The sequence below is a fragment of the Orcinus orca genome, chromosome 1 (assembly GCF_937001465.1).
Source record: "Orcinus orca chromosome 1, mOrcOrc1.1, whole genome shotgun sequence".
NCBI classification, from domain to species: Eukaryota; Metazoa; Chordata; class Mammalia; order Artiodactyla; family Delphinidae; genus Orcinus; species Orcinus orca.
The window spans coordinates 102,419,019-102,437,567 of NC_064559.1; the positions used below are offsets into that span (position 1 = coordinate 102,419,019).

Sequence of the window (18,549 nt, forward strand, 5' to 3'; positions counted from 1 at the left end):
TTTGCTCATACCTCCCAAAGGGACATAACACATGCTCCAATCCAATTTCTCCAACTGACCTCTTCGGATGTCTTCAATTTTTGAAGAAATCTCAGAGGATTGTTCAAATTTTCTGGCTTCCTGTCGCTGTAAAATTATTGGGAAACCCAATGTATTATGCAATGCCATTCACGCAACTAATTTTGTATGTATTTAATACTTATGAATTATTTAAACACATATTGTTTCCCATCAAATCTAGGGTAAATTCATGAGAAAGTTGAAATCACTTGATTAAAAATGCAGTCACTGAAGTTCATTGCCATTCATGTACAACTTCTTAATCATTAATAAGAATTTTGTTATATTTTAAACCTATGTTTTGCATTTTCCATTTAGGTCACGGTGGAGCATGTGTCAAATAAACCTATTTCGTGCTGTACTTTCTTCATACAATTTGTCAATGTGCTGGAAGGAAGGTTTGATGGTTAATTTATGGGTCAGATTCACTGGCACAGGTCCCCTGTTTACTGGACAAACATTATTCTGTGTGTTTCTATAAGGATGATTTTGGATGAGAGTATTATTTAAATCAGTAGCCTGAGTTAAGTCAGTTGCCCTCTATAACGTGGGAAGTTCTCATCCAATCCAATGACGGCCTGAATAGAACAAGGCTGACGTTCCCTCAGGTAAAAGAATATTCCTCTGTCAGATGGACTTGTAGCAGTTTCAGCTCTGCAGATTTTGCGTGTTCCAGACATTTTAATCTCTCTCTCTCTGTCCTTGTCCCAGTTTCTGTAACATATTTCTGTATGTATATACGTACCTACAGGTTGTAATATATAATTTGAATATTTCATCTGTCATTTCATTTACATGATTACCGATGGCAAATTAAAATAAAAATTTTCAAAGGTATTTTGAAGTGAATTTAAAGCCAAACATATTAATGTAATATGACACATGGGGTGTGGAATTTCGACAAATAGAATGAGCTATTAGCAAATAACTGAAGTTCAGGAACCATTGTCTTAGCACGTCCACCAAAGATTTCATTTCTGCCTTTTCAGTGATTTAGATGTTAACAGGTTTTCTAAGTTCCTCCATTGTATCCTGGATATGAACACTACTCTTTTCTATGCTGTCCCCATGGGCACTGAAGAGTGTTTTGGTGGATCACGGTTGGTGAGGGCCCTGTCTGGTTTAGGAATAGAGTTGCAAATCTCGCTCTATGGTACTGTAGAATGTGGGAACAGATGTTTAATGGAATCAGGATATCCCATCTCAGCTTACGCGAACTCTTCCCTAGACTGCTGTCCTGCACTTAAAATTCCTTTATCACGAAATAAATCTCTTGTATTCCAGAAGTGAATACGACGTTTCAATTGTGTGAAACCAAAACTAGATATAAGGTACCATTTCAGATTCAGAGCATCACATATAAATGATTCAGAGTGACGCTGGGAGGGGAAAGATAAGCAAAGCACTACAGGTCTGACATCTGGATGAAATGTGAACTTAGGGCACATCTGATATATTTGCTTTTTTCCACTCAGTCCAACAATATTTTAGGTCTTTGAAGAGAGAAATTTGAAAAAAAATGTTCACCGTTTATTCTCTGTCTTCTTCTTCACGTGCCAGAACCCTCAACCTGCCATATTATCTTCACTGCCAATATCTACCCCTCAACCGTCCAATTTGGTACTTTGACATATCGCCCATGCATTTAGTAATAGTCCTTTCATAATTCTTCCTGCAGTCAGAAGGAAGAACTGGCCTAGTAACTTGTCTTGGCCAAATAATCAGGAAGCTTCTTAGGAATGGGGTTTTATAATGGGACAGCAGGAAGAAGAGGGAATGAGGAGTAGAGGAGGAGAAAAAGGAGACACTTGAATCGTGTGAAAGTCATCAGCTAGGCATGTGCCAGAAGACCAGGTCGTAAACTTTGCTTGCAGCTCAGCCACATCTACACTGACTCCTATATATATTTTTAACAATATGATACGTTGTTATTAAAATGAAGGTATACCATTTAATATACAATGCGGAAAACATAAAGCTGTTAAAAAATGAGCATGTGTATTAAACGGCCAAAAACAATCACTGCTTATACTTTGCTGTATTCAGTGTTACGAGTTTTCTATTTTCATATACCCACACACATGCATCCGTGTCTATCAGGCTACTGATTTGAGATCATCTTTTGTAATATAGATATCTCTTGGCATAGGTTGCTCTCTTTGTGCTGCAATACATTTATCCCGAATGTTCTTGTATGTTTTCTTTTCATTTTCGTTCATCTCAGGTTATTTTCTATTTATTTCTTATTTCTCCTTCGTACCATTGTTCATTTTGGAATGTGTTTCCAAACTAACAGATGTCAGAGCAACAGAGAGTAGAATGGTGGTCAGCATGGTCTGAGGGGTCGGGGAAAGGTCGGATGTTTGGCCACGGGTACAAGCCTGCAATCATACAATGAATGAGTTCTCAGAGTCTACAGTAGAGCATGGTGATCTAGGTAATAGCACTCACTTGTGTAGTTGAATCTTGCTGGGAAATTAGACCATAAGCATTCTCATCACACACACACATACAAAAACACACACACACACACAGAAACAGGGAGACATACACACATTACATTGTTACTGATGAAGTGATTTATGTTCTAAGTGACCGATGATGGTAATGACTGCATAAAGTACACATATGTCAAGTCATCACATTATACACAGTAAATATGTACAATTTCGTTTGTTAATTACTCCTCAATAATCCCAGAGGGAAAGCATGAAGGAATAAGTATCATACAACGGAGTAACAATGTTTGAGCATCTCTGTGTTCCTTCTCCTCCTTGGCTCTCTCAGGATCTGATACTATTCTCTGAGAGAGCTTCCTTTATCCATCATTCTCTGGGGTCCTTGTAGTCACCTCAGAGTGGATATTCCCTTTTAGTCACCTGTACTGACCATATCTGATTTCCTAGTTGGAAATTAGGGAAAGGTGCGCGGGAATGTCGTTAGTAATCTTAAAAATCATTCTTTTTCGTTTTGGCCCATAGTTAATTTAGTTCTCAATTCCCTCAGAAACTTATTAGGCACCTGATATAATTTCAGTCCCCCAATCATTTCTATGTCCTACAGATCTCAGTTAGGTCCTTTTGTAGAAGGAATTTTCTGGCCTGATTAAATGATTGCTTTTTCCCCTAACATAATACAGCAACCATGAGGCTCCCTGGCACACAGGTGGAAAGAAGACAACTTCTGTCTACTTTCCCTGTTGTAACAGTCCACTGAAATTGAACTTCTAGTTGAAAACCACTTCTAATCGCATCTCTTACTCTTTAGGACTTACAAGCGGTGAGTTTTCTAATTCAACAAGGTTTTGAACTTCTGGACTGTATTATTTTTCTTTTCATTCTTTACATTTCTGGCCTGTCAACCAGAAAGATTTTCCTGAACATACATCTCCTGAAATACCCTGGGCAAATCAGCAAGTGAGCAACCATTGCTTTGCCTCTAAAGATACCATGGACAACCATTACTTCAAACACTTTTCCTTTGAATAACATGTAGCACCACATTTACGGCTTCCAATATCAGATTCCTTTCCAACCACCTCCGGACACATAAGCCAATGCCACAATTATTTTAAGATTTGTTACAGGAGCACCCCACCTCAAAGAACTAATTTCTATGTCAGGTCAAATAACAGTAGCTACAGTAGAGACAACTCCCAAATAGCAGTGTTGATTTTTCACTCATGACGCAGTCTGGTGAGCGTTGAACAGTAACATGGGCATTTGTTTGCTTCTGCAGTTCTGGCATCTTTGACTCCTTTACTTCTAACCACAAGAAGGGATATGCTTAATGAACACATCCCTTTTCACAGCTTACTGGACCAGTAAGCTAAGCACTTGGAAAACAAGCGGCATAGTAACAGTCATTTTGTAAATCAAGATAAACATTGGAATCCCCTGTGTATCTCAAATGTGGGGTCAAAATAATGAAGAATGTAATTTCCGAGGTGAAAAAACATAGTAAGACCCTGCGGTTGTTGAGTTTTGCAATAAGAAGGGCACGTTGTACAAATGGGGAAGAGGTAGCACTTTGTCTGGTAAGGTCCCTTTAAATTCCCTTTCTTTTGTACTACCCATGTTTTCAGAACTATTATAATTTTATACAGAGTATCCCAATAATTTCCCAAACTGGTTATTTTGTGGGGTCAGATTAAAAATTCAGTTAAACTGGTAAAGAAAATCAACACAGAATATGAATGGATCATAAAGTTTAAAGAATATCCTTGCTTGCTCTACTAGGTATGTCAGAGCCACTCCCCTGCTTGGAGCACCTGGGGGTGGTGGTGACAGTGTTGGTGGTGGTGACGGTGATGATGACAGGGACAATGATGATCTGCCACCTCTCAAATGCCAGTTACATGCTCGGCATTGTGCCAACTAAATGACACACGTTCATGTAATTTTTATGGCTAAGCAAGTGGGCACTGTATATGTGATTTTCCCCAGAGTTTATTAAAGGATTTGAAATCCCAAGAAGTTACAAAACTTGTTCTTTAAATGAGTCAAGCAATAATTAGGAAAATAACCTGGATTTTTAACTGTATAGAAATAATCATTGATACGACTCAAAATTCAGATAACACTGACTGTGAAAGCCTGAAACTCGGGATCAAAGAAGGATAGAAATCAAGCAACATTATCATATGATATTGCTAAAAGCAGGTTTGCAAAGAAAGAAAATATTTTCCCATCTCACAAAAGAACTGTATTTTATTCAGGACGTGGAGGATAAGTAACAATTGCTCAGCTGGTAGAAACCCATGCCCAGGTGACCGACCGACACAGAAGACAGCGAGAGAATCCTCAGAGGGCGCCCAGGAGGAGAGCGGCTGCTCTTCCTTCAGAGGCTCTGCGATGCTTTCTTGGGCACCTCCCAGAGGGAAGCAGTACAGCACCCGCAGGTAAGAAACCTCTGTCTGTCAGGAAGCACCACTCGCATATTGAGGCTGAAAGGTGGAGAAGCTTCTTCCGTATCCATGATAGGCTTTGAAGAGAAGAGGATGGTGGAGCTCTGGAACTAGTTGAGTCCATTGTCCTTATCCTTTCCAGATGCAGATAAAAGCTCAAGCTCTTACATACTCTTGGGTGGCCACTTCTGCTAGCAATGTTGAACAGGTGCCCCAGGAGGGCATTTCTGCTTGCACTGCTGAGGCACGCATGGGTCAGGGCACTTTATAGGTGGGCAAGGGTCTGGACACTTGCAAGGTGGGCAAGGGTCTGGACACTTGCAAGGTGGGCAAGGGTCATGGCATTTCTGTGTGCACACTGGTGGTGGCTGGCAGGGCTGCTTGCACTGCTGATGTTGAGAAGACATCTTTCTGGAGTCTTAATATCTGAAAGAAAGTATATGACCGTGTTCACAACAAGGAATTCCTATAGAGAAAACAGCAAAATCTTGTGGAATAACAACAGATAGTATCTCACCAATCTCTAAGTATGTGCTTTAATCTGTTAAATACTTTTTAATGAATTTCTGACTTCTCTCTCACTCTTCAGAAAATCGTTACATCAGCCCAGAGAAAACCTTCCCTTTTCTCATACAGCTTTTCTAAAGAAAATATCTTTGTTTTGAAGAAACATGCAATGTTTTCTCTTTTGGTTTCTTTCTTTCTTTCTTTCCTTCTTTCCTTTTTTCTTTTTAATGAAAACGACATCTTCAGAAAAGGCCCTCACATGTTCTAAAATCATGGGCAAGCTCACAAGCAATTTGTATCAACATTTCCTCTCATGATGTCCCGACAGGATGACTTATATCCAGAGCAGAGGGCAATCAGGATGAGTGTAAGGGTCTCACACCTTCTAAGATAAATGCCTCTGAAATCACAGCAGAGGTCCAAGAGAAAGGCATAGAAGAAGGTAAATACTTTGCTCTTTATCCCTTCATGTCAATATTTCCTGTTAATTTCTTTTTCAATAGAGGAATTCAAACTAGGTATCAGTAATCTAGTAAATACAATACAACATTGTGCCCAGATTCCAAGTTCTCATCCACTAAGTAGCATTATACCCATGATCATAATTTTGGACCCATCAAGCTTGCTGAGTCTAGCATAAACTCAACATTTGGGTGTCCATGAACAAAGTTGAAATGAAGAATAAGACTCACCAGGTTCTCCAAAGTCAATCAGAACTCGAGTGGCAGGAGGATAGCTGTCGTGCAGCAGAGGACCTATTTATTGGCGCTTACTGCCCCACCCAGGGGGAAGCGGAACTACCAAACTTGGTCTGGTCCAATCATTTCCCAACCCAAATGCAAATCCATCCATAACTGGCTTGGCAGGGACTCTGAAAACAGGAAATATCCTGATCCCGGATCTCCTCACTGGATTATGTTCTCATGACTCACAGAGTCCCTGCCTTAGCTCTCAGTTTCAGTCGTTTAAGGCAGTGGGAGCACTTGGAGTGTCCTCTAACTTGGAGTCAAAAGTTCCATTCCTTGACTGGGGAGGATGACCCTTTCGTATCTTTCACCATCCTTGACTCTAAAACTGCCTGCCTAGTTGCACTTGATCTGGTGGCAAGTTTGTTGTACATACTGGGTTGAAATGGGCCTCGCTACCTGGTGACACATGTCACTTTACCTCAAGTCTTTCTTTCAATTCATTTCGGTTTGATTCATGGCTTGCTAAACAAAGTCTCGTTTCGTCTTCGAAAATGGTCTGAGGGAAATTTGCAGATCATCTCATATGATTCCCTACCTTGACACTTGGAAACGTGTAGTAAAGTGTTGACCACTACGGTCCTCCTTTCACTGTTTGCTCCTTCAAATAAAGAACATCCAGCAGTCAGATGCCTGTGACCTTTATAAATCTGTTTTACTTCCTGCCACAAGGAATCCACTAGGCACATAGCATCCCCTACCATAACTGAGATGAGCTGGCAGCTCAGACCCAAGACTTACAACAGAAATGAAGCTTTTTGCTCATACCTCCCAAAGGGACATAACACATGCTCCAATCCAATTTCTCCAACTGACCTCTTCGGATGTCTTCAATTTTTGAAGAAATCTCAGAGGATTGTTCAAGTTTTCTGGCTTCCTGTCGCTGTAAAATTATTGGGAAACCCAATGTATTATGCAATGCCATTCACGCAACTAATTTTGTATGTATTTAATACTTATGAATTATTTAAACACATATTGTTTCCCATCAAATCTAGGGTAAATTCATGAGAAAGTTGAAATCACTTGATTAAAAATGCAGTCACTGAAGTTCATTGCCATTCATGTACAACTTCTTAATCATTAATACGAATTTTGTTATATTTTAAACCTATGTTTTGCATTTTCCATTTAGGGCACGGTGGAGCACGTGTCAAATAAACCTATATCGTGCTGTACTTTCTTCATACAATTTGTCAATGTGCTGGAAGGAAGGTTTGATGGTTAATTTATGGGTCAGATTCACTGGCACAGGTCCCCCGTTTACTGGACAAACATTATTCTGTGTGTTTCTGTAAGGATGATTTTGGATGAGAGTATTATTTAAATCAGTAGCCTGAGTTAAGTCGGTTGCCCTGTATAACGTGGGAAGTTCTCATACAATCCAATGCCGGCCTGAATAGAACAAGGCTGACGTTCCCTCAGGTAAAAGAATATTCCTCTGTCAGATGGACTTCTAGCAGTTTCAGCTCTGCAGATTTTGCGTGTTCCAGACATTTTAATCTCTCTCTCTCTGTCCTTGTCCCAGTTTCTGTAACATATTTCTGTATGTATATACGTACCTACAGGTTGTAATATATAATTTGAATATTTCATCTGTCATTTCATGTACATGACTACCTATGGCCAATTAAAATAAAAATTTTCAAAGGTATTTTGAAGTGAATTTAAAGCCAAACATATTAATGTAATATGACACATGGGGTGTGGAATTATGACAAATATAATGAGCTATTAGCAAATAACCGAAGTTCAGGAACCATTGCCGTAGCACATCTACCAAAGACTTCATTTCTGCCTATTCAGTGATTTAGATGTTAACAGGTTTTCTAAGTTCCTCCCTTCTATCCTGGATATGAACACTACTCTTTTCTATGCTGTCGCCATGGGCACTGAAGAGTGTTTTGATGGATCATGGTTGGTGAGGGATCATGGTCTGGTTTAGGAATAGAGTTGCAAATCTCGCTTTATGATACTGTAGAATGTTGGAACAGATGTTTAATGGAATCAGGATATCCCATCTCAGCTTACGCAAACTCTTCCCTAGACCGCTGTCCTGCGCTTAAAATTCCTTTATCAGGAAATAAATCTCTTGTATTCCATAAGTGAATACGAAGTTTCAATTGTGTGAAACCAAAACTAGATATAAGGTACCATTTCAGATTCAGAGCATCACATATAAATGATTCAGAGTGACGCTGGGAGGGGAAAGATAAGCAAAGCACTACAGGTCTGACATGTGGATGAAATGTGAACTTAGGGCACATCTGATATATTTGCTTTTTTCCACTCAGTCCAACAATGTTTTAGGTCTTTGAAGAGAGAAATTTGAAAAAAATGTTCACCGTTTATTCTCTGTCTTCTTCTTCACGTGCCAGAACACTCAACCTGCCATATTATCTTCACTGCCAATATCTACCCCTTAACCGTCCAATTTGGTACTTTGACATATCGCCCATGCATTTAGTAATAGTCCTTTCATAATTCTTCCTGCAGTCAGAAGGAAGAACTGGCCTAGTAACTTGTCTTGGCCGAATAATCAGGAAGCTTCTTAGGAATGGGGTTTTATAATGGGACAGCAGGAGGAAGAGGGAAATGAGGAGTAGAGGAGGAGAAAGAGGAGACACTTGAATCGTGTGAAAGTCATCAGCTAGGCATGTGCCAGAAGACCAGGTCGTAAACTTTGCTTGCAGCTCAGCCACATCTTCACTGACTCCTATATATATTTTTAACAATATGATACGTTGTTATTAAAATGAAGGTATACCATTTAATATACAATGCGGAAAACATAAAGCTGTTAAAAAATGAGCATGTGTATTAAACGGCCAAAAACAATCACTGCTGATACTTTGCTGTATTTAGTGTTACGAGTTTTCAATTTTCATAAACCCACACACATGCATCCATGTCTATCAGGCTACTGATTTGAGATCATCTTTTGTAATATAGATATCTCTAGGCATATGTTGCTCTGTTTGTGCTGCATTACATTTATCCCGAATGTTCTTGTATGTTTTCTTTTCATTTTCGTTCATCTCAGGTTATTTTCTATTTATTTCTTATTTCTCCTTCGTACCATTGTTCATTTTGGAATGTGTTTCCAAACTAACAGATGTCAGAGCAACAGAGAGTAGAATGGTGGTCAGCAGGGTCTGAGGGGTCGGGGAAAGGTCGGATGTTTGGCCACGGGTACAAGCCTGCAATCATACAATGAATGAGTTCTCAGAGTCTACAGTAGAGCATGGTGATCTAGGTAATAGCACTCACTTGTGTAGTTGAATCTTGCTGGGAAATTAGACCATAAGCATTCTCATCACACACACACACACACACACACACACACAGAAACAGGGAGACATACACACATTACATTGTTACTGATGAAGTGATTTATGTTCTAAATGACCGATGATGGTAATGACTGCATAAAGTACATATATGTCAAGTCATCACATTATACACAGTAAATATGTACAATTTCGTTTGTTAATTATTCCTCAATAATCCCAGAGGGAAAGCATGAAGAATAAGTATCATACAACGGAGTAACAATGTTTGAGCATCTCTGTGTTCCTTCTCCTCCTTGGCTCTCTCAGGATCTGATACTATTCTCTGAGAGAGCTTCCTTTATCCATCATTCTCTGGGGTCCTTGTAGTCACCTCAGAGTGGATATTCCCTTTTAGTCACCTGTACTGACCATATCTGATTTCCTAGTTGGAAATTAGGGAAAGGTGCGCGGGAATGTCGTTAGTAATCTTAAAAATCATTCTTTTTCGTTTTGGCCCATAGTTAATTTAGTTCTCAATTCCCTCAGAAACTTATTAGGCACCTGATATAATTTCAGTCCCCCAATCATTTCTATGTCCTACAGATCTCAGTTAGGTCCTTTTGTAGAAGGAATTTTCTGGCCTGATTAAATGACTGCTTTTTCCCCTAACATAATACAGCAACCATGAGGCTCCCTGGCACACAGGTGGAAAGAAGACAACTTCTGTCTACTTTCCCTGTTGTAACAGTCCACTGAAATTGAACTTCTAGTTGAAAACCACTTCTAATCGCATCTCTTACTCTTTAGGACTTACAAGCGGTGAGTTTTCTAATTCAACAAGGTTTTGAACTTCTGGACTGTATTATTTTTCTTTTCATTCTTTACATTTCTGGCCTGTCAACCAGAAAGATTTTCCTGAACATACATCTCCTGAAATACCCTGGGCAAATCAGCAAGTGAGCAACCATTGCTTTGCCTCTAAAGATACCATGGACAACCATTACTTCAAACACTTTTCCTTTGAATAACATGTAGCACCACATTTACGGCTTCCAATATCAGATTCCTTTCCAACCACCTCCGGACACATAAGCCAATGCCACAATTATTTTAAGATTTGTTACAGGAGCACCCCACCTCAAAGAACTAATTTCTATGTCAGGTCAAATAACAGTAGCTACAGTAGAGACAACTCCCAAATAGCAGTGTTGATTTTTCACTCATGACGCAGTCTGGTGAGCGTTGAACAGTAACATGGGCTTTTGTTTGCTTCTGCAGTTCTGGCATCTTTGACTCCTTTACTTCTAACCACAAGAAGGGATATGCTTAATGAACACATCCCTTTTCACAGCTTACTGGACCAGTAAGCTAAGCACTTGGAAAACAAGCGGCATAGTAACAGTCATTTTGTAAATCAAGATAAACATTGGAATCCCCTGTGTATCTCAAATGTGGGGTCAAAATAATGAAGAATGTAATTTCCGAGGTGAAAAAACATAGTAAGACCCTGCGGTTGTTGAGTTTTGCAATAAGAAGGGCACGTTGTACAAATGGGGAAGAGGTAGCACTTTGTCTGGTAAGGTCCCTTTAAATTCCCTTTCTTTTGTACTACCCATGTTTTCAGAACTATTATAATTTTATACAGAGTATCCCAATAATTTCCCAAACTGGTTATTTTGTGGGGTCAGATTAAAAATTCAGTTAAACTGGTAAAGAAAATCAACACAGAATATGAATGGATCATAAAGTTTAAAGAATATCCTTGCTTGCTCTACTAGGTATGTCAGAGCCACTCCCCTGCTTGGAGCACCTGGGGGTGGTGGTGACAGTGTTGGTGGTGGTGACGGTGATGATGACAGGGACAATGATGATCTGCCACCTCTCAAATGCCAGTTACATGCTCGGCATTGTGCCAACTAAATGACACACGTTCATGTAATTTTTATGGCTAAGCAAGTGGGCACTGTATATGTGATTTTCCCCAGAGTTTATTAAAGGATTTGAAATCCCAAGAAGTTACAAAACTTGTTCTTTAAATGAGTCAAGCAATAATTAGGAAAATAACCTGGATTTTTAACTGTATAGAAATAATCATTGATACGACTCAAAATTCAGATAACACTGACTGTGAAAGCCTGAAACTCGGGATCAAAGAAGGATAGAAATCAAGCAACATTATCATATGATATTGCTAAAAGCAGGTTTGCAAAGAAAGAAAATATTTTCCCATCTCACAAAAGAACTGTATTTTATTCAGGACGTGGAGGATAAGTAACAATTGCTCAGCTGGTAGAAACCCATGCCCAGGTGACCGACCGACACAGAAGACAGCGAGAGAATCCTCAGAGGGCGCCCAGGAGGAGAGCGGCTGCTCTTCCTTCAGAGGCTCTGCGATGCTTTCTTGGGCACCTCCCAGAGGGAAGCAGTACAGCACCCGCAGGTAAGAAACCTCTGTCTGTCAGGAAGCACCACTCGCATATTGAGGCTGAAAGGTGGAGAAGCTTCTTCCGTATCCATGATAGGCTTTGAAGAGAAGAGGATGGTGGAGCTCTGGAACTAGTTGAGTCCATTGTCCTTATCCTTTCCAGATGCAGATAAAAGCTCAAGCTCTTACATACTCTTGGGTGGCCACTTCTGCTAGCAATGTTGAACAGGTGCCCCAGGAGGGCATTTCTGCTTGCACTGCTGAGGCACGCATGGGTCAGGGCACTTTATAGGTGGGCAAGGGTCTGGACACTTGCAAGGTGGGCAAGGGTCTGGACACTTGCAAGGTGGGCAAGGGTCTGGACACTTGCAAGGTGGGCAAGGGTCATGGCATTTTGGTGTGCACACTGGTGGTGGCTGGCAGGGCTGCTTGCACTGCTGATGTTGAGAAGACATCTTTCTGGAGTCTTAATATCTGAAAGAAAGTATATGACCGTGTTCACAACAAGGAATTCCTATAGAGAAAACAGCAAAATCTTGTGGAATAACAACAGATAGTATCTCACCAATCTCTAAGTATGTGCTTTAATCTGTTAAATACTTTTTAATGAATTTCTGACTTCTCTCTCACTCTTCAGAAAATCGTTACATCAGCCCAGAGAAAACCTTCCCTTTTCTCATACAGCTTTTCTAAAGAAAATATCTTTGTTTTGAAGAAACATGCAATGTTTTCTCTTTTGGTTTCTTTCTTTCTTTCTTTCCTTCTTTCCTTTTTTCTTTTTAATGAAAACGACATCTTCAGAAAAGGCCCTCACATGTTCTAAAATCATGGGCAAGCTCACAAGCAATTTGTATCAACATTTCCTCTCATGATGTCCCGACAGGATGACTTATATCCAGAGCAGAGGGCAATCAGGATGAGTGTAAGGGTCTCACACCTTCTAAGATAAATGCCTCTGAAATCACAGCAGAGGTCCAAGAGAAAGGCATAGAAGAAGGTAAATACTTTGCTCTTTATCCCTTCATGTCAATATTTCCTGTTAATTTCTTTTTCAATAGAGGAATTCAAACTAGGTATCAGTAATCTAGTAAATACAATACAGCATTGTGCCCAGATTCCAAGTTCTCATCCACTAAGTAGCATTATACCCATGATCATAATTTTGGACCCATCAAGCTTGCTGAGTCTAGCATAAACTCAACATTTGGGTGTCCATGAACAAAGTTGAAATGAAGAATAAGACTCACCAGGTTCTCCAAAGTCAATCAGAACTCGAGTGGCAGGAGGATAGCTGTCGTGCAGCAGAGGACCTATTTATTGGCGCTTACTGCCCCACCCAGGGGGAAGCGGAACTACCAAACTTGGTCTGGTCCAATCATTTCCCAACCCAAATGCAAATCCATCCATAACTGGCTTGGCAGGGACTCTGAAAACAGGAAATATCCTGATCCCGGATCTCCTCACTGGATTATGTTCTCATGACTCACAGAGTCCCTGCCTTAGCTCTCAGTTTCAGTCGTTTAAGGCAGTGGGAGCACTTGGAGTGTCCTCTAACTTGGAGTCAAAAGTTCCATTCCTTGACTGGGGAGGATGACCCTTTCGTATCTTTCACCATCCTTGACTCTAAAACTGCCTGCCTAGTTGCACTTGATCTGGTGGCAAGTTTGTTGTACATACTGGGTTGAAATGGGCCTCGCTACCTGGTGACACATGTCACTTTACCTCAAGTCTTTCTTTCAATTCATTTCGGTTTGATTCATGGCTTGCTAAACAAAGTCTCGTTTCGTCTTCGAAAATGGTCTGAGGGAAATTTGCAGATCATCTCATATGATTCCCTACCTTGACACTTGGAAACGTGTAGTAAAGTGTTGACCACTACGGTCCTCCTTTCACTGTTTGCTCCTTCAAATAAAGAACATCCAGCAGTCAGATGCCTGTGACCTTTATAAATCTGTTTTACTTCCTGCCACAAGGAATCCACTAGGCACATAGCATCCCCTACCATAACTGAGATGAGCTGGCAGCTCAGACCCAAGACTTACAACAGAAATGAAGCTTTTTGCTCATACCTCCCAAAGGGACATAACACATGCTCCAATCCAATTTCTCCAACTGACCTCTTCGGATGTCTTCAATTTTTGAAGAAATCTCAGAGGATTGTTCAAGTTTTCTGGCTTCCTGTCGCTGTAAAATTATTGGGAAACCCAATGTATTATGCAATGCCATTCACGCAACTAATTTTGTATGTATTTAATACTTATGAATTATTTAAACACATATTGTTTCCCATCAAATCTAGGGTAAATTCATGAGAAAGTTGAAATCACTTGATTAAAAATGCAGTCACTGAAGTTCATTGCCATTCATGCACAACTTCTTAATCATTAATACTAATTTTGTTATATTTTAAACCTATGTTTTGCATTTTCCATTTAGGGCACGGTGGAGCACGTGTCAAATAAACCTATATCGTGCTGTACTTTCTTCATACAATTTGTCAATGTGCTGGAAGGAAGGTTTGATGGTTAATTTATGGGTCAGATTCACTGGCACAGGTCCCCCGTTTACTGGACAAACATTATTCTGTGTGTTTCTGTAAGGATGATTTTGGATGAGAGTATTATTTAAATCAGTAGCCTGAGTTAAGTCGGTTGCCCTGTATAACGTGGGAAGTTCTCATACAATCCAATGACGGCCTGAATAGAACAAGGCTGACGTTCCCTCAGGTAAAAGAATATTCCTCTGTCAGATGGACTTCTAGCAGTTTCAGCTCTGCAGATTTTGCGTGTTCCAGACATTTTAATCTCTCTCTCTCTGTCCTTGTCCCAGTTTCTGTAACATATTTCTGTATGTATATACGTACCTACAGGTTGTAATATATAATTTGAATATTTCATCTGTCATTTCATGTACATGACTACCTATGGCCAATTAAAATAAAAATTTTCAAAGGTATTTTGAAGTGAATTTAAAGCCAAACATATTAATGTAATATGACACATGGGGTGTGGAATTATGACAAATATAATGAGCTATTAGCAAATAACCGAAGTTCAGGAACCATTGCCTTAGCACATCTACCAAAGACTTCATTTCTGCCTATTCAGTGATTTAGATGTTAACAGGTTTTCTAAGTTCCTCCCTTCTATCCTGGATATGAACACTACTCTTTTCTATGCTGTCGCCATGGGCACTGAAGAGTGTTTTGATGGATCATGGTTGGTGAGGGATCATGGTCTGGTTTAGGAATAGAGTTGCAAATCTCGCTTTATGATACTGTAGAATGTGGGAACAGATGTTTAATGGAATCAGGATATCCCATCTCAGCTTACGCAAAATCTTCCCTAGACCGCTGTCCTGCGCTTAAAATTCCTTTATCAGGAAATAAATCTCTTGTATTCCATAAGTGAATACGAAGTTTCAATTGTGTGAAACCAAAACTAGATATAAGGTACCATTTCAGATTCAGAGCATCACATATAAATGATTCAGAGTGACGCTGGGAGGGCAAAGATAAGCAAAGCACTACAGGTCTGACATGTGGATGAAATGTGAACTTAGGGCACATCTGATATATTTGCTTTTTTCCACTCAGTCCAACAATGTTTTAGGTCTTTGAAGAGAGAAATTTGAAAAAAATGTTCACCGTTTATTCTCTGTCTTCTTCTTCACGTGCCAGAACCCTCAACCTGCCATATTATCTTCACTGCCAATATCTACCCCTTAACCGTCCAATTTGGTACTTTGACATATCGCCCATGCATTTAGTAATAGTCCTTTCATAATTCTTCCTGCAGTCAGAAGGAAGAACTGGCCTAGTAACTTGTCTTGGCCGAATAATCAGGAAGCTTCTTAGGAATGGGGTTTTATAATGGGACAGCAGGAGGAAGAGGGAAATGAGGAGTAGAGGAGGAGAAAGAGGAGACACTTGAATCGTGTGAAAGTCATCAGCTAGGCATGTGCCAGAAGACCAGGTCGTAAACTTTGCTTGCAGCTCAGCCACATCTTCACTGACTCCTATATATATTTTTAACAATATGATACGTTGTTATTAAAATGAAGGTATACCATTTAATATACAATGCGGAAAACATAAAGCTGTTAAAAAATGAGCATGTGTATTAAACGGCCAAAAACAATCACTGCTGATACTTTGCTGTATTTAGTGTTACGAGTTTTCAATTTTCATAAACCCACACACATGCATCCATGTCTATCAGGCTACTGATTTGAGATCATCTTTTGTAATATAGATATCTCTAGGCATAGGTTGCTCTCTTTGTGCTGCATTACATTTATCCCGAATGTTCTTGTATGTTTTCTTTTCATTTTCGTTCATCTCAGGTTATTTTCTATTTATTTCTTATTTCTCCTTCGTACCATTGTTCATTTTGGAATGTGTTTCCAAACTAACAGATGTCAGAGCAACAGAGAGTAGAATGGTGGTCAGCAGGGTCTGAGGGGTCGGGGAAAGGTCGGATGTTTGGCCACGGGTACAAGCCTGCAATCATACAATGAATGAGTTCTCAGAGTCTACAGTAGAGCATGGTGATCTAGGTAATAGCACTCACTTGTGTAGTTGAATCTTGCTGGGAAATTAGACCATAAGCATTCTCATCACACACACACATACAAAGACACACACACACACACACACACACACAGACACTCACACAGAAACATGGAGACATACACACATTACATTGTTACTGATGAAGTGATTTATGTTCTAAGTGACCGATGATGGTAATGACTGCATAAAGTACATATATGTCAAGTCATCACATTATACACAGTAAATATGTACAATTTCGTTTGTTAATTATTCCTCAATAATCCCAGAGGGAAAGCATGAAGGAATAAGTATCATACAACGGAGTAACAATGTTTGAGCATCTCTGTGTTCCTTCTCCTCCTTGGCTCTCTCAGGATCTGATACTATTCTCTGAGAGAGCTTCCTTTATCCATCATTCTCTGGGGTCCTTGTAGTCACCTCAGAGTGGATATTCCCTTTTAGTCACCTGTACTGACCATATCTGATTTCCTAGTTGGAAATTAGGGAACGGTGCACGGGAATGTCGTTAGTAATCTTAAAAATCATTCTTTTTCGTTTTGGCCCATAGTTAATTTAGTTCTCAATTCCCTCAGAAACTTATTAGGCACCTGATATAATTTCAGTCCCCCAATCATTTCTATGTCCTACAGATCTCAGTTAGGTCCTTTTGTAGAAGGAATTTTCTGGCCTGATTAAATGACTGCTTTTTCCCCTAACATAATACAGCAACCATGAGGCTCCCTGGCACACGTGTGGAAAGAAGACAACTTCTGTCTACTTTCCCTGTTGTAACAGTCCACTGAAATTGAACTTCTAGTTGAAAACCACTTCTAATCGCATCTCTTACTCTTTAGGACTTACAAGCGGTGAGTTTTCTAATTCAACAAGGTTTTGAACTTCTGGACTGTATTATTTTTCTTTTCATTCTTTACATTTCTGGCCTGTCAACCAGAAAGATTTTCCTGAACATACATCTCCTGAAATACCCTGGGCAAATCAGCAAGTGAGCAACCATTGCTTTGCCTCTAAAGATACCATGGACAACCATTACTTCAAACGTTTTGCCTTTGAATAACATGTAGCACCACATTTACGGCTTCCAATATCAGATTCCTTTCCAACCACCTCCAGACACATGAGCCAATGCCACTTTTTTTTTAAGATTTGTTACAGGAGCATCCCACCTCAAAGAACTAATTTCTATGTCAGGTCAAATAACAGTAGCTACAGTAGAGACAACTCCCAAATAGCAGTGTTGATTTTTCACTCATGACGCAGTCTGGTGAGCGTTGAACAGTAACATGGGCTTTTGTTTGCTTCTGCAGTTCTGGCATCTTTGACTCCTTTACTTCTAACCACAAGAAGGGATATGCTTAATGAACACATCCCTTTTCACAGCTTACTGGACCAGTAAGCTAAGCACTTGGAAAACAAGCGGCATAGTAACAGTCATTTTGTAAATCAAGATAAACATTGGAATCCCCTGTGTATCTCAAATGTGGGGTCAAAATAATGAAGAATGTAATTTCCGAGGTGAAAAAACATAGTAAGACCCTGCGGTTGTTGAGTTTTGCAATAAGAAGGGCACGTTGTACAAATGGGGAAGAGGTAGCACTTTGCCTGGTAAGGTCCCTTTAAATTCCCTTTCTTTTGTACTACCCATGTTTTCAGAACTATTATAATTTTATACAGAGTGTCCCAATTATTTCCCAAACTGGTTATTTTGTGGGGTCAGATTAAAAATTCAGTTAAACTGGTAAAGAACATCAACACAGAATATGAATGGATCATAAAGTTTAAAGAATATCCTTGCTTGCTCTACTAGGTATGTCAGAGCCACTCCCCTGCTTGGAGCACCTGGGGGTGGTGGTGACGGTGTTGGCGGTGGTGACGGTGATGATGACAGGGACAATGATGATCTGCCACCTCTCAAATGCCAGTTACATGCTCGGCATTGTGCCAACTAAATGACACACGTTCATGTAATTTTTATGGCTAAGCAAGTGGGCACTGTATATGTGATTTTCCCCAGAGTTTATTAAAGGATTTGAAATCCCAAGAAGTTACAAAACTTGTTC

At 39.8% G+C, this 18,549-nt stretch overlaps 3 long non-coding RNA genes across 7 annotated transcripts in view; 1 reads left to right on the plus strand and 2 right to left on the minus strand.

Moving 5' to 3' along the window:
• The window catches only part of LOC125962143 (uncharacterized), a 44,670-nt gene that overhangs the window by 17,361 nt on the left and 8,760 nt on the right, over positions 1-18,549 (minus strand). The window contains exon 3 of one of the 4 annotated variants that reach the window (XR_007473623.1): positions 3,379-3,598. The exons of 1 other annotated variant lie outside the window; for it this stretch is intronic. This is a non-coding gene — a long non-coding RNA (uncharacterized LOC125962143). Of the gene's footprint in view, positions 1-3,378; positions 3,599-10,349; positions 10,570-17,376; positions 17,597-18,549 lie in introns of those variants that run through there. 2 more of the 4 variants (XR_007473621.1, XR_007473620.1) reach the window with 2 other exon arrangements.
• The window catches only part of LOC125962144 (uncharacterized), a 42,441-nt gene that overhangs the window by 16,221 nt on the left and 7,671 nt on the right, over positions 1-18,549 (plus strand). The window lies entirely within an intron of this gene.
• On the minus strand, positions 12,239-13,272 carry LOC125962159 (uncharacterized). Its single transcript, XR_007473646.1, has 2 exons — positions 13,164-13,272; positions 12,239-12,390 (listed from the first exon to the last, which is right to left on the minus strand). It is a non-coding gene; the product is annotated as an uncharacterized LOC125962159 (long non-coding RNA).